Genomic DNA, 17,790 nt, shown 5'->3' on the forward strand with positions numbered 1-17,790 from the left:
GAAGAAGCGTACAAACCAACGTGAAGATCAGATAATACTTAGCAGGTTAAATGGATTGAAACTTTTGAGTGAAATTGGTAAAAATTTCAATAACGTAGCGGTTAAACAACGAAGTAGTAGTACTACATAAGTGGGTTTCATTACATTTTAGTTTGTGTGAACTAAATTTTCCTTTCCTGCTACAAAAATGTCTTTGTCATGCTAGATAACTTTTTGGTTTTGGTCATAAGTATTATACGCTGAATCAAAAAGAAGAGGTGGATACAGAAGGTCGCTGAATTTCCTAAGGAAATTTGTAGGCAGGGAACCCTCTTCACTATCGGAAAGGGAGGTGAAACTAATACGGTTGAACCTTAAAACAGTGCAGAAATTCGAGAGAACACACCCCCAGATACCCAAGAAGTCCAGTAGGATTGAAGGAATCCCGCTGCCTTCACTGGGGGAAAGGGCAAACATGGAAGCATCACATACTCCCGCTGGAACGCATAGCGAAGGAGTCAAAGTGTATGCGGCCCCTACGGAATCTAAAAACGAGGACACAGGAAGAACACAGCTAGAGAAGACGGTTGGTCGATCGGACTCAAATAAGGCCTCTGCCAGTAAGGATGAGGAACCGAAAGCTAATCCGCGCCCTCAGCCATCCTCTTCGGCCAAGAGAGCAAGATCAACTGAGGAACCACATCCTTCCTCAAAGAAACCTTCTAGGAGTCTGGCAGGCGAACCCTCTACTTCATCTGTCCATCACTCGAAATCGAAGCCTAAGGAGAACACAATCGCCGGGGCAGCCGAAAAAGCTGGTCCCAGCCACAAAGTGCCCTTTAAATTTTCGAAGCATGGTGGGAAGATCGCAAATTCAACCTCATCCCGTACCTTGACTCCGGACAGCCTTCGCGTAGCAGTCATAGACAGGGCTGCCCCCGAGGGGCAAATTAGAGAAAGCCGATGGAGACTATTCGAAGAACGCCTGAGAGATATAATCTTCTCGGGAGATGGGGATAGCACCAACACACAATTCGGGAGTGCCACTCTCTACAAAGGTGTTAAGGTTATAAGCTGCGAAAACAAGGAATCGTTAAACTTTCTTGTCTCCACAGTGAATGGCCTTGGCAGTCTTGGGAGGGTTGCGAGCTCGCGGCAGTGTCAGTGGACGAGATCCCCTGTGGTAGAATCATGTCAGCATGGGTGCCACCGCCCATAGTGGACCCAGCACGCATCCTGACGATTCTCAAGAAACAGAACCCTAATCTCCAAACCGACAATTGGAGACTCATTAGTTCAAATCCAGACCAGGAGGGCCTGACTATCAGGGTATCAATCGAAAATTGATGCATTCACTCTACCAACGCTAAATGGTGTCACTTTAGAGCTCTCTTTGGAAGCCAAATATCTCGGCATAATTCTGGACCATCAGCTATCATGGAAAAGAAATGTCGAAGAACGCGCCAAGAGAGGACTAATAGCACTGTACACTTGCAAGAACTCCATTGGTAAGAGTTGGGGACTGAGACCACAAGTCATACACTGGGTTTTTATGACAGTCGTACGCCCAATTCTCACCTATGGAGCTCTAGTTTGGTGGAATGCCCTAGGCAAGAAATCACATCTGCATGAAACGAATGTGCCAACAAGCAAGGAGCATTTAAGTGACTACATATCACCACAAATGAACTTCGAGCCAATAGTTGTTCACATTCCCAGCAGAGAAGCCTGGACCCACAACACTCCACCACTAGACGGTGTAGAAGTCTATTCCGATGGATCTAAGATGGAAAATGGAACAGGGGCAGGTGTATACAGCGACATTCTCAACCTTCAACTCTCTTTTAAGTTGAATAAAGAGTGTAGCGTTTTTCAAGCAGAGATTTTTGCAATCAAAAAAGCTGCAGAACTAATTAAGAACATTAAAGAGGACATCGATGGACCGGTGACTATATACGTCGATAGTCAGGCGGCCCTCAAATCACTAATGTCCCACTCCATCAAGTCTGCAGTTGTTTTGGACTGTATTAAAGTATCAAGTGACCTAAAATCAGCAGTAACACTGTGTTGGGTCCCAGGTCACTGTAATATTGTAGGAAATGAAATGGCGGATGAATTGGCACGCCGCGGATCAGAGTCACAAGATATCATAATCGAAAACTCGGTCAAGCCACCCTTGTGCTACTTCATGCGGCTGTTAGAACAGGGCTATCGGGATAAGGCTAGTCAGATTTGGCAAAACGAACCTAGTTGTAGGGTTTCCAAAGCAATCTGGCCACTCCTTTCCAAACGCAGAACATCATCTCTACTTTCATTGAAAAAGATCGAACTCAGACTAACAGTTGGTCTAATCACAGGCCACTGCAACATCAGAGCAATGACTTATAAATGGGGTAGAACCGAAGGCGCTGACTACTGCAGACTTTGTGAGGATGAGGAGGAATTAGAGACAATCGAACATTTACTGTGCCGCTGTCCAATGCTCACGAGCAAAAGACTACGGATAACGGGTGAACACACGATCCAGTCTCTCTCATCCTTCTGTGAAACCGAACCGAAAAGTCTTCTTCTTTTTGCCAAGAGCCTAAAATGGCTGCAGCAAAAAGAAATGGCAGTACCATGATGAACAATTAAGCTTTTACTTCCCACTTCTGCCTCAATTCTATCCTCCTAAATATCTCCCTTTCTTCTACAACATCATATTCTATTTCTCTCCTTTCAGCAATCTCTTCAGCTAATAACACCCCCCCCAGGATGAACACAATGGACCATAAGGTCTCCGAGTGGAGTGACCGTCGATTACGTTGACGGTTACGCGTCCTTTAACCTAACCTAACCATTATACATTACATCTCTGATATTTGATAATTAAATTTTCACAATCATTGAAAAGAAGTTCCGTGGAGAGCGATTGTCCAGGGATAGTGGTATAGGGTATCCCATGGTCGGCTCCGTCCGACTATAGACTTTTCTTACTTGTTTTTTTATAAATATGTACATATGGATACAATATTTGTAATATTTTTTTTTGTTTATAGATTGCTTAGTATATCTGCAAACGCCTCTCTATCTCTAGCCTTAAACAATAGGGTTGTAATGTCTCGGATGCCAGTCCATTCTGTGATGTTATCGATCCATGTTGTCTCCTTTCTACCTCTAGCAGGGTTTCCTTCTATCCTTGTGCGGATTGCAATTTGCAGTAATTTATATTTTTGATTTCGCATTATATGTCCCAAATACGCTGTTTTTCGTCTTTTTATAAGATAAGTTCTCTTTCGCAGTGCATCCTTCTTAGAACATCGGCATTTGTCACATGGGCTGTCCAAGGAATTTTCAGAACTCTCCTATAAATCCACATTTCAAAAGCTTCAAGTCTTCTTATATCAGCAGTTTTTATGGTCCATGCTTCCATTGCGTACAATAGCACTGACCAGACATAGGTTTTGATAAAACGAATCTTTGTTTCAAGATTAATGTCATGACTCGTAAACACTCGTCTGTATTTTGAAAATGCTTCTCTGGCCAGTTCAATTCTGCATCGTATTTCTTTTGAACAGTCCCACTGTTCAGTTATTGTAATTCCTAGACATTTGAAACTTTTAACCCTCTCCACATTGGTGTTGTGAATTTTCAATGTTGCATTATTGTGGTCATTCTTTTCGCTTACAACCATGAATTTTGTTTTACTGATGTTAATTTTCAAACCATATTTCTCGCTGTGTGTTGTGAGCTTATCCACAAGATTCTGGAGTCCAGATATGCTATGCGACAGTAAGGTTGTATCATCAGCATATCGTATGTTGTTCAGAAATGTTCCATTTAAAGGAATGCCGATTGGAATTTTGTTTATCGATTCTTGAAAAAATGTTTTCTGAATAGCAAAGGTGATAATATGCACCCTTGTCTGACTCCCTTGGATATATCAATACTATTTGTCATTTCCCCGTTCACTTCTATTTGTGCATTTTGATTCCAATATATACTTTTAATACATTGTACTTCTTTCTGATGATGAATACTTGTTATGTAATACTTTTCTGCCTTTTTCACGGAACACACATACTCCAAAATCGTTTTCAATTACAGAACCAATCTTTTGTCTCTGGTTTGGGGTCTATTATTGATTTCATTAATTATTTAGAGATTTCTTCAAATTACAGATTTTGAAATTGAAAATTGAATAGTTATGTCTGTACATCTCCATATACGATAAAATTCTCAATTGCAAATAAATCGTGGTAATATGCACAATTTTATTGCACTTTCATTGATTTGCAAACATTTAGTTATTACCAAAACAGGTCCATACAGTTTTTAGTTGTTGTTATTTCTGGCCGATTTCTGAGTTTATTCCCCTAATGCTGTCTTCAACAGCAACTCATTTGTTCAACAAACCCAATATTATTTATTGAAAGAATTTTTGTTTTAATTTTAAATTGAAAATCAAAATTTTTACAAATGCATCGTTTGTAATCATTTTTTCTAACTGGATTTTAACGAATGAAATTCTTTTGTGCGACACCTGTTATGTGAAAACAAAATCAGGATCGGTTTGTCTTTGTCTTTCTATTATTTAGTGGTTTACGATAAAATAAGTGCGCCTAGAAGTAAACTACAAAATTTGAAATCTTACGATATCAAGAAGTTATAGCATTGTTAATTTGACACATGTCTTGCAGAGGGCCAACTAAGTGAATAAGTACGTAATAATAATGAAAAGTAAGGATTTTGGTTGTTGTTATTTTTTGTGGTTCCAGGACGAATTTTCTAAAACCCGGCCTTATCTCGCACATTTGCATCAACAGTGACCCACTGGTAACATTTCAAGCTCCTAGCTTTAGCCGTTTTGGCTGGGCGTTGATGATGAGTCAGTCAGTCAGTCAGTCACTTATCACCAAGCTCATTTATATATATAGAAGATAGAAAATTTTGAACATAATTCACTATAAAATGTTGACTTTATAAACTGTTTCTACCGATTTCTTCACAAAAATATTTTTTGGAGCTCTAAGCATCGATTTTCATAAAATTTCAAGACCCTAATACAAATTTTTGCACAATATTTGGTGGCAATCAACACTCACGGCATCTATTTATAATTATAAATAGTTTTTTTGTTAAAGTTTACCACATCTAACAAAGGCTTTGTGTAAATTCTTAGGGTGGTTCTATCCTGGTGAACCATTAAAACATGCTAAAATGTTGACATTTTTTCATAAAGCGAGTAAGAAGTACCATTATAACGCCTATGTGAAACATGTTAGGTATTGTAAATATCGGCTACTATATACTCTACATGTCCACAAAATTATACTTTACAATTCCTCTCCTTTCGTCAGATATAACGGTATTTGTAGACAAATATTGGTTGGTTCTATTCAGATGAACCGGACTGTATATTTCACTGAACATTCACACAATATCTTATGGGCATTAGCGGATAGACTTATGTCCCTAACATTTCAGCACACAGTGTTATATCTTATTCGTGGACGGGCATAGAATGATCACATTTCATTCATCTCGTACGTGTTCCTCCTGCAATATGGTGCTGAAAAGACGTTTCTCCTCTCTTTTGCTCCTCGAATCGATCATACATCTTGATTACTGATCCTTAAATCTGGTGCTGCTAGCTACCATGGTTTTTGTCGCTGGCAGGTTTCAGTTGTTTCGTTGGGCAGACTCTTTTCCACTTTTGGCATTAAACTTGTCTAGAATAATATAAAACTCATTTGCAGGTCTTATGTTTGAAAGGGCTTGTAAAATATGTCATTGGGCGCAAATATAACTGATGTTAACAAAATTAGCATTATACGAATCGTATCAGGTCTTTCATCCAACGGAGTGAACCTGGGTACTGACTGTTGTAACCTCAGTATTGTTGTACATATTTCCTGTATGGCCGTAATAACGGCTTTGTATTTTTCACCTGCACCTTCTTTATGAAGAGAGCGAACATTCAGGGTGTAGATTCGCATATTATGATCCTTAAAACGTTTGAGGGGGTCGTCAAATTAGAGGGGTTTGTTTTTCGTTTTTTTCCTAACATGTTTTTAGCTCAACGCCCAACCCAAGTTTTTAACATTCTTATGTGTGAACAAGTGTCACACGTTGTCTCGCTACTTTTAACGGTTATTAAAGGCTCTTCGTCAGGTGGCACCACGGGGAGGTCAGTGTCCCCTTGAGATGAAAGAGGGACCAAGATAAATCCTTCACTTTGCCATGTTAAAGCCGGCCAGGACCATTGCTCTCAATCTTATGCAGCATCCGCTAATCTATTTATTTGTTTCCAAACAAAAACTTCAATATCGGCAACGAATTAACGCAAACTGATGAGGAACTGTGGCGAGGTACGAAAATGTAGTTTTCCCTGCCTCTTGGCGAACAATGCCAAATTTTCCCCACAATTATATTTTGCAGTGTTTGGCTAATCATGGTTTAATATACTACTGTGCAAATCCTGTTAACGAATGTCGTCCTTATGCTGCGTATTGCGGAACAATTTTGTTTAGCAACATGAGTTTACTTATGGAAAAATAGTATCCCAACATGATGCCAGCAACAAATTATCTCTAACTCCAAGGAGAATAACAGGAACATGTTTTCGCATGAAAGTTGTAAATTAGGGAGACGGCGTCCTCTGCATTATTGCGAGAGTATGAATTGCACTTTCGTTGCCGAATGCTGTTTACAATACGTATCTCCGTTTTCTGCGAAAATGTTACCGAACTTAAGTTAGTAGTTAAACGGACGTCCTTACAATAAGTTACGGAAATACGCATGGAAAGAGTCCCATACGAGTATTAAGCGGACGAATAAAACGTAGGTATTTCTATGCGGATGGTTCTATGCTTGAAATATTACGCCTCATTGTAAACGAGAAAAGATTTTACCTGAAGTAAACTTAAAACATGGCTCGGTGAAATGCAAACGGAGTGAATGCAAATGTAGGCTAATATCAAGGTGGTGTGCATTTGCTTTGTAGACTCAACTAATATTATTTGTGCGTTTGTTTGTTCGTTTTTTTCTTTTTTTGCGAATATTTACATAGCAGCGGAAAGTAATACATTGTACGGCTTTCGGCAAGAGCAAACATCTATGGATTGGCAATGATGTTGATGTGTTTGGTGTCAAGAGAACTTGGACCAATGGGAAAAATATTGCATCACCAGCATCAATCATCAATACATGTGACTATGAATTTGTGCAAACAAGTGCCACAAACCAATGTTAAACTTCAAGGATAACAATTGAAGCATTCTTCTATCCACAGCGTATCTTATCACAAGGTAGTAGCAATTGTAATTTGATGTGGTCATAATGGGGTCTCATTTAAGTGGTCCCATTTGGAGAATAAAGCAAAAGAGAAAAAATAAAACGAATGCAGGTGATAAACCAGATCAGACGAAGAAAATTGAATTGAAACCATATAATGAATGTACGGTTTGTTGTGAATATTATCACTCCTCTGGCAAGGTTGAAAACAGAAACAATGCAAAAATGTCCTTCATCACTGTTCAGAAATCTCAAGAGTCAAACATTGTTTGTCCTTAGTGTGTAATGAAAATATCAACCCTTCCTCATATTTTCCGAAGAGGCAATTCAAGGATAATCAAGTGTTGAGAAATGGTGTTGACGCGACACATAGTATAATTGTTGTAATTCTAAAACAGAAAATAAAAACAACAACAATATCGAACAAACTAAGACAAAAACAAACCAAATAATTTACAAAACTAAGTTGGGTTAACAAAATAAAAAGAGAAATAAAAAAACCCACATAGGAGACCATAAACAGGATTGTTTTTGAAAAAGAATCCTTTTTTATTTAAGTGATTTTCAGGCCAGGGGTATAAACTGTGGTGAATAACATGGTGTTTATGACCAATTTAAATTTTGTAAATCCAATCCGAATGTGATTTAAGATATAAGGTTTATAAGTTAACAAAGGTTTGTTTTCAACCAATAAAAGTAAATAACGAAAAAACACCAAATGCTAGTCAAGGGCAATATACACACACAAAACCTCAACAAAATCTAACAAAAATTATGATTCAACAACCTACTAGACCCCCACATACTCTATGCGTATTTATACCCTACACACTATGTGGAAAGGGTATTATAAGTTTGTTTGTTTGTTTTTCCGAAAATGCATGTAACACCGCGAAATATTCGTCGTAGACCCCTCATGTGGTATACCAAAATTTATATCTAGACGACATAAAGCGATTTTGATTAGTGTGTAAGTCCGTCCGTCCCTTAAAAATTGTAAGCACGCTACAGGCCGCAATTATGGACCAATTGTCACAAAATTTTGCATGGAGGTCGGGTTCAGACCAGAATAGACCCCTACGTAAGTTAGTAGTTAAACGTACGTGCTTACAATAAGTCACTGAAATACGCATTAAAAGAGCCCCATGTACACGAGTATTATGCGGACGAATAAAACGTAGGTATTTCTATGCGGATGGTTATATGCTTAAAATATTCCGACTCATTGTAAACGATAAGAAGATTTTACGTGAAGTAAACTTAAAACATGGCCCGATTAAATGCAAATGGAGTGAATGCAAATGTAGGCTAATATCAAAGTGGTGTGCATTTGCTTTGTAGACTCAACTAATATTTGTGAATATATGCATAGCACCGGAAAGTAATACATTGAACGGGTTTCCGGCAAAAGCAAACATATATCGTCTGCTCCGTCGGAAAAGGTCGTAAGTCCCTCTCAATAAATTTTTCAGGAGGAAGAAAACACATTCCAGCGCTTTCTGTATTAAAGATTTTAAAGGCAGTATTCTTCGTTAATTTATTTCGCTTCAATACCTGTACTTTGTTTGATAAAGTTCCGACGCGTTTGGGAGATAATTGGATGTCTTTGGACTTACGACCTTTTCCTTGTACAGTTTTGTATGTTTGTAGGGACTTACGACCTTTTCCTACAATTTACGGACGTTTTTAAAATAAAATATTTTACATTACAAAACAATGTGGAAAGGATATTACAAGTTTGTTTTGTCCAATATTCGTAGAACATCGCGAAATATTCGTCGTAGACCCCCTCCCCCTGTCATTTTTTCATATCTTGACGAGATAAAGCGATCTTGTTATGTGTGTCCGTCCATCCATTAACAATTGTAATAAAACTCCAGGCCTCAATTTTGGACCCATCGTCACGAAATTTTGTAAAAGACAATGTGTGTATGTTTGTATGTTCCGCATAGACTCAAAAACGGCTGAACCGATTGTTTTGAAAATTTCAGAGAATTTTTGAATTTGGAAGGGGGCGGAAGCAGGCCCTATTTTTTTAAAAAATGCTTTTTTGCTAAATTTATGAAAATATCGGTAAGAAAATTAATTTGCGAGGCAACTGTTGTTGAATCTCCGACCCTAAGTACTTATTCCATGTAATTTTCAGATTATGCACAGGGATGTCCCTTGGTGGAAGTAGGCTATATATTTTGTTGAATTTCGGAGGAGCGGGTTACACCTGTGCCTTATTTTTTAAATGCGCTATATACATTTATAAAACTTACGAACGATTCCGTTTCCCCAATCCCGGCTACATATTTTAGCAATAAGACCCGACCGCCCCCACTTTCTTAAATATGCTACAAATCAATGGAAATACCAGATGTTATGCGTAACGAAGCTTTGGTCTTATTGGAAAGCAAGTGTTTAGATTAGAAGGCAACATATCGATAGCTATAGTTTCATCAGGTATATAAGATACATTTTAAGAAGGTGAATACAGTCGGCATGCCTCAAGTCATCATTTATTTGGCGGTATGTTAAAATTATATATCGACACCAACATTTCTGAAGATTTTTATACCCTCCACCATAAGATGGAGGGTATAATTAAATTTGTCATTCAGTTTGTAACATATCGATATATTCAGCGGAGACCCTATAAATTATATATATTCTTGATCAGAGTAAAATTCTAAGTCGGTCATGGTTATGACCGTCTGTCCGTCTTTTGAAATTAAGATACAGCTCGCAATTTTAAAGATAGATCTTAGTGATTTGGTATAGAAGTTTCTATTACTTCTAGGATATTTGGTATTGACGCCTTCATATAGCCCCCATAGAACGGTACCTCCCGATTACCGGTATTTTGAAGGTGTGGCCTCAATATTCCTCAGAAATGGATGAAATTTTGTGTTTATTCTTCGTTTGGGGTTTTTTGTTTTTGTCTGCAAACCATGTAGAATCTTCAGCATGTAATGTCTTCCTGGGCTTAGGAAATTTATCATCAGAGCTTTCAGAATCACCGTGAAAGCCATAGGAAGCTAGACCCATGACACCATCGTGTATTATATTATTATTGCACTTACCCGTCCGTTAGAAGGTATTATTCAACTTTATTCAATTCAGAACACAAAACTAATCTCGTTATGTGAATAAATGTCCCTAGAGAAACCACATATTACCAGTTAATAAAGTTAAGTAAGATATACGACAGTAAAACAGTAAAAAGCTTGTTTTTTTTAAATTTTTTCAATATATGAGGTATTTGAACACATACAGCATCCCAATTTGTATCAATGAAAAGGCCAGAAGTCCATCTTTCATAATCAGTTCGCTTATAGGGGAAAATAGATTTCAAATGTAAATTTTCGTTGCAATATAGAAATTATCACATTTTTGTTCAAAAGTTTGGTCCAAAGGCTCCGCCAAATATCATCCGATTATCATCCAAAGGTGTAGGCTAGTTCTTTACATTGTACCCCAACCATGGATGACGTTAAACATTATATCTGAACTACATTAGCTGTAGTATTCTTTTAAAGTATACATTTTCCTGTGGACTTACGACCTTTTCGTACTCAAATTTGTGCGTTTTGTGGACTTACGACCTTTTCCGACAAGGGCAAAACGTATAGAAAAACGCGACATACTACCATTTTCTTTGTATCATACGACGTGTTTTGACGTGTACTATCATCCTGTAACAAAAACGCGATTTCCAAAAAAAGTGGACTTACGACCTTTTCCGACGGAGCAGACGATATGTTGATGTTGATGTGTTTGGTGCCAAGAGAACTTGAACCAATGGGAAAAAAGACCAGAATAGACCCCTACAGTTTTTGGTGATGATCTCAAAATATTAAGCGGATGAAATGGACCAAAAACAAAATTTTTATCCGATTTTGTGGCGGCTTTGTAGGCCGCAATAATAGTCCGATCTGCTCGAAATTTTAAGTAAAGTTTGGATTTACAATAAGGAAGAAGCTTGCAATTTGAAATTATGATCAGATAATATTTAGCGGGTTAAATGGACCGAAACTTTTGTCTGAAAGTTGGTAAAATTTTTAATATACATCTTGTATCTTCATTCCTGGAAGATACATTTCGCCCCTGTAAGTCAAATTCGGAAGACGAATTTTTAACCTTTCCATTGGTGTCAATTATGCTGATGTACATGGCCAGATAACAGAGTTATTGCCTAGTATATGCAGGGATTCAACAGTTTGAATTGTGTATAGTGCAAACATAGTCACGCTAGAGGTCGCAATTCAAGTTCAAAACTGACAAAATTTGAGAGGGAGATGCCAATAATTTTAGATAATGATCAAATAGTATTTTGCGGGTTGCATTTGACCATAACTTTTGTGGGAAAAATATCCTAATTTAATTTATGGAATATATTTTAATTTCTGGGGGACATATTCGGCAAATTACGAATACGAAACTTGAAAACCAATTCTTGACCTCTCCCTTGATGCAAATTACATCCATTTAGCGGGTAAACAACGGATCTACTGTCTAAGATTTACGTGGGTTCCTTTATTGTTTTAGCTTGTTTGTAAGGAAATATATTTACATTGTATGCCACAAAATGTCTCAATAATATTAGACAATGTTTTAAGTCATGATACAGAAATGACCAGTTTTTAAATTGATGTAAATTACAATGATGTACGGGGTCTTGAAATTTTTGTGCCCCCTTTCGGTAATAGTAATATAATATCACGAAATATTGGTCGTTTTTGTATTGGTCATTTCCGCAAAAATCGTTGAATGGACTTTTGATATTTTTATACCCTCAGCCTTTAGGCTAAAAGGGTATATACTAGGCCGGGGCGATTTGAAAACTTTAATGGGCCCTTCGCGTTTCTGATTCCTGGGATTGAACTGAGCAAAAAAGTCTACTGGACCATATGTCTACGATGAAAATCGAGCCTCCCGATTTTGACTTTAAGTTTTTTATCTACGTTTTTTTGACATCGTCGCATATAACAGCCAAACCATTGAGATTTGCGAGCCAACACAAAGAAAAATGTAGCCAAGACAGTAGTTAAGAACTCTCTAATACATCGCAAAAGCATTGGAACGCTTTTTCAGGCAGTTTTGGTCTTGAGAAGGTGCAAACTTTTCGGAAAATATCGATAAATGGAATTGTGCTACAAAAGTTGACCAGAAAAATATTCAAGCCTTCTGATGCAAAATTCCATCGTGTTGGGATCCATGAAGAACGAAAATGCCTTTAATTCGTTTGGGTTACTTCGTTTTATTTTATGTTATGGTTATGCTCAATTTCAATGAAATTTGGGATGTCAGACGTGATTTGGTCTAAAAATAAATTTGAAAAATTATATCGAGATCAGTTCATATAGGAATATAGCTCCCATATATATTTTCGGTTGATTTCATGTTTTTGTTACGTATGCTCAATTTCAATGAAATTTTGAAGACCTAGCAGTCAGTAGAAGTCATCATTATTTACACAAGTACTTATAGTCGGGAAAAAAATTGACCAAGGCTACAGCTATTAAGTATCATATCTTTGAGAGACTTCTTAAGATTTATGTTTTATTATGATAAATCTAAATCATTAGGAATACTTATAGGCGGAAAGGCTTTCGGAGGAGTGTTACCTTCTGAAACATACAAAAATACGACAGTAGCTCCATAACAACCCTGAAGAGGTATATAACGCTTTCATATCTCCTATATTTATTCATTAAAATATTAAAAACGTTAGTATAATTATACATTCCATTATATTTTATCGTAGTCGGGGCAGCAAAGCGCACCGGGTTCAGCTAGTTTACTAATAACAACTTCTTATCGTTCAGATTTTATGAAGTGTGGGTCGACATTCTCTTCACGTTGTAGGTAAAGTCTCTAAGTAAATAGTAAGGACAAGAAATTTTTCTTAAAATTGTAAATTCTAAATCGAATAAAAATAAATTTTCCAAATAAACAGCACTTTAAAATATGATAAGTGAAATAGAGCACAACACAACAAAAACTGGCAACATTACATTCGTATTCGATTCTAAAATATGCATAACAAGTCACCATTTAAAGCTTTTACAGTGTTAGAAATATATACAACAATACAAAATTTACATGGCATACTCACAGCTACAACAAATTCGAACAGGAAAAATACACATACAAAGAAGTAAAAACCAACTCACAAAATATGAAACAATGTGCAAGATTGTATGTGAAGTAAAGCGTACGTACAAATATTTTATGAAACAATTCCAATAGTTTCCTTTCGTATTTTCCATAGGAACAATACAAAATGAAACATAACATAACCCACGTTGACCGAACTCGCTGTTTTGTTTCGTTTCACGAATGTAAACAAAAGCGAAAAGTTCTCAATTACACAAAGACAGATAGAAAACGAAAAATTCAAAACACGTGAACGATTCAATGAATGATTCGGTTGGTGGTCGAAAAACATCCAAGTCTGTTGATGTTAGCTTATACCCAGCTAGCATTTGGAAGATAGCTTTTTCAAAAATCACATTGCGGAGTCTTTTTAGAGTCCTTTTGGTGATCAAAAACTGATTAAGTCGCTTGTATGATCAGAAAGGGACTCGAAAGTGACTCCCTGTAATGATTAAAAAGAGTTCAATTTAAAATACAAAAACAAATGCGTAGCAATCACAAATAAATCATTGAGGCGTTTGAAATGTGACTACTTTTTCTTTATTTATTGTCACATTTGGATCTTCATGAAGATTAAAAAATGCTTAATCAAAAAAGGGTCATGCAGGTGTTTGAAAAGTGATTATAATTATGTATCTTCTGATCATATTTTGAACAGTTAGGTGATTAAAAACTTATTGTTATACCCTACACCACTATGTGGAAAGGGTATTATAAGTTTGTTTTGGAAAAAATTCATGTAACACCGCGAAATATTCGTCGGAGACCCCCAATGTGGTATACCAATCTTCATATCTCGGCGAGATAAAGCGATTTTGAGATGTGTGTCCGTCCGTCCGTGTGTCCGTCTGTCCATTATAAATTGTAATCAAACTCCAGGCCGCAATTATAGACCGATCGTCACGAAATTTGGTATGGAGGTCGGTTTCACATCAGAATAGATCGCTATTTTAATTGGTGATGATCGTGAAATATTTAGCGGGTGAAATGGACCAAAAACATAATTTTTATCCGATTTTGTAGCTGCTCTGTAGGTCGCAATAATAGCCCGATGACCACGAAAATTCGAACAAGGTAACAGTATATGACAAAGAAGATGCTTGCAATTTGAGATGGTGATCGGATGGTGTTTAGAGGGTTAAATGGACCATAACATTTGTGCGAAAATTGTGAAAATTTTTTATATACCGGTTATATCTTTATTCCTGGAAGACACATTCGGCCCACGTAAATAATATTTGGAAGACCAACTCTTGCCCTTTCCATTGATGCCAATTATGTTGATTTACGCGGTCAGATAACAGAGCTACAGCCTAATATATCCAGTTTTTTGCTTGAAGTGTAATCATAAGCACACTAGAGGTTGCAATTATAGCTCAATAGTCACGAAATTTTGCACGAGGTAAGGGTTTAGTTCGAAGAAGATGCCTACAATTTTGGATGATGATCCGATATTATTTAGCGGGTGAAATGGACCATTACTTTGGTATGAAAAATAAACAAATTTCATTTTTGGTCCATATTTTTATTCCTGGATGGCATATACCGGCAAAGTAGCCTACATATGGAAAAATAAATACTGATACTTCCGCTGATGCAAATGGCAATAATGTGTCTGCTAGATAACGGGCCTACTGCCTAATATATAATAGGTTTTGTGTAGAGAACCACAATTTCCCCTCATACTACAAATTGTTTCAATCATGACAGAGAAATTTTCAGTTCAGTTGTCTAATTGAACTTTTATACAAATATTGCAGCATGGGGTCGGTTCGCCACCTACTTTATACCATCAGCCTTTAGGTTAATACAAAATACGACCAAAGATGTGCCCATCGAAAAAATGGTTTTAGACCCCAAGTATGTTTGGACGAAATTCGTTTCAAACAGTTTGGAGTCGATTTAGCCCTGTCCGTTCATCTGTCTCTCTTACTGTCTAGCTAGCTGGTGAGCACGATAACTACCGAACGGATCTACCGACTCGAACCAAATTTTGCACTTCGTAATTTTTGCCCAAACATAGTCTAACTTCGAATATGGGCTATATCGGTTCACATTTTCGGTCACCTTCCCCACAAAAATTCAAAATTTTTCTGAAAAATTGTGTGAACGATAACTCTCGAAGCGCGAAATCGATTTGGTCCAAATTTCCATATAGTATTATTCCTTCCAGATATAGATCGGGTAAGACTATATATGTCCACACCTTCGAACCTCCCACACATAGTTTGAAAAAGTGAAATTTAAGAGTCCTATAGAATCGTTTTGATTTTTTCAGCAGATTGTCCTTGCGGCCCTCTTTACGATGGTACAATTGCAATGGCAAGTCCATACCTCCAGAGATTATGGCCGAAAAGGTCCAGGAAACCCTTAAAAACAAACAAGAAAACTATCTAAAATGGCAAAACCGCAAGATAACTCTCAAGGGGATTTTCTGATTGGTCCAAACTTTGCGCATCCTATTATTTTATTCAGTAATGTATCAGGTTGGAATATGGACTATATCGGTCCCGTCCTTCGAGTACCTCCTACACAATATTTGGGAAAAGAGCAGTTTGAGGACCAGTCTCTGATCTATTTGAAAGCTACAATTTTTCCGGAGTAAGTCCATATTTCCTGCGATAATGGTCCAAAATTTCCAAGAAAATAATTCTCAAACTTTTTCAAAAATCACAAGTTAGCTTACTACAATTGATTTAGTATATCCTTACATTCCGATACCTACAAAATACAAAATATTCATATTTTTATACGGCATAAATATTGTGTTTGTTTCTTTTTTGGTCAGATGCTGAGTGTATATCACCGTTAGCGGAGCTGAAATACTATCTTACTTGGTGTGTGATTGAATATGAATAACTTTGGTATTTATAAATTTGTTTGCATGCGAATTATTTGAATTTCTATTCATTATTAGTTATTTCTAACGGTATAAAATATGTGTATAACCACAATTAACTATTTTCGAAATGGACTGAAAGTCACAAAACTGCGTGCATTACCAAGCATATGTGAGGACGATAGATCTTCAATAAACCCACAATCAATGTGAATTTTCCAATTTTGGCATATTGTTTAGAAACGTATAATTTATGTAATTGTTCCACAAATATCCCAGTAGGGACAAGGGAGGCTTATCTTATACGAATGGATTCATATTATGTCATTGATATGTGACGTATTTTTTATCGCCGAATCCGAAAGCCACTTCTAGAGAAGTTTTTCATGGCTGAAATACTCAGGAAATATCGGCAGCATTACAAAGACGTTGAAAATTTGATGTGGCCAGGCGTGGGAGTCATACCCGGACATTCAGCGTGCAAAGTGGTTGCACATAGCTAATTCCTAGAAGTTGAGGTGTAGGGTATCACATGGTCGGCCCCGTCCGACTATAGCCTTTGCTTACTTGTTTTGTTTTACTTTTGTTTGGTTGTAAATAATTCTCATATACTTACTTACTTAGTTGGCCCATTACAGAACATTTGTTCCATAGACCGAACTAAGAAAAGATCTCCATTCCTCTCTGTTTTTCGCTTGACTTTTTGGAATACCGCGCCTTTCCATTTCTTCATCCACTTGTGTGCTCCATCGAAGCTTAGGCCTGCCGATTCTGCGTGCACCGCCATGTGGCATGTATTCATACGCCTTTTTAGCGGGTTCATCATCGCTCATTCTCATGATATGGCCTAGCCAACGCAATCGTTGCATCTCGATACGTTTAACTATATGCATGTCTTTGTATAGCTTATATAGCTCGTGGTTCATACGACGTCGATATTCACCGTCAACGCAAATCGGCCCGTAGATCTTTCGAAGAATTTTCCTCTCAAACACACCAAGCACTGCCTTATCTGCTTGCGCAAGTACCCATGCTTCGGAGCCATACATTAGCACGGGTAGTATCAGCGTTTTGTATAGTGTTATTTTTGTTTGACGAGATGTGGCTTTGTTTTTAAATTGCTTACTTAATCCATAGTAGCATCTGTTGGCCAATACAATTCTTCTTCTTATTTCACAACTGATGTTGTTTGTTGTGTTTATGGCAGTGCCGAGGTAGACGAAGTCTTTAACTACCTCAAAATTGTAGGTACCAACTTCTACGGTTGGTCCGAGCTCTATGGACGCTTTGCGCGTCGACACCATCAATTTGGTCTTTTCGCCGTTTACCGCCAGACCCACTTTCGCAGATTCTGCTTCGACCTTCCTAAAGGTATCAGTTACTTCCTTTACTGATCGTCCCATGATGTCTATGTCATCAGCATAGGCAAGTAACATGTGGCTATTGGTGTAAATTGTGCCATTTCTTTTGACATTTGCATCTCGTATTACCTTTTCCAGCAAAATGTTGAATAGGTCACACGAAAGGCTGTCTCCTTGTCTGAAACCTCTTTT

The 17,790-nt window shown here is 37.4% G+C and overlaps 1 long non-coding RNA gene across 1 annotated transcript in view; it reads left to right on the forward strand.

Annotated features, from left to right (window-relative positions):
- The first annotated feature begins 6,738 nt into the window (after window positions 1–6,738).
- LOC141390685 (uncharacterized) overlaps window positions 6,739–17,790 on the forward strand; it is a 97,097-nt gene continuing 86,045 nt past the window's right edge. Inside the window, exons 1-2 of the long non-coding RNA XR_012409446.1 lie at window positions 6,739–6,801; window positions 7,031–7,268. This is a non-coding gene — a long non-coding RNA (uncharacterized lncRNA). The remainder of the gene's footprint in view (window positions 6,802–7,030; window positions 7,269–17,790) is intronic.

This window comes from Musca autumnalis, unplaced genomic scaffold (genome assembly GCF_047663935.1).
Source record: "Musca autumnalis isolate F117 unplaced genomic scaffold, ASM4766393v1 scaffold_1, whole genome shotgun sequence".
In the NCBI taxonomy this organism is placed as follows: domain Eukaryota; kingdom Metazoa; phylum Arthropoda; class Insecta; order Diptera; family Muscidae; genus Musca; species Musca autumnalis.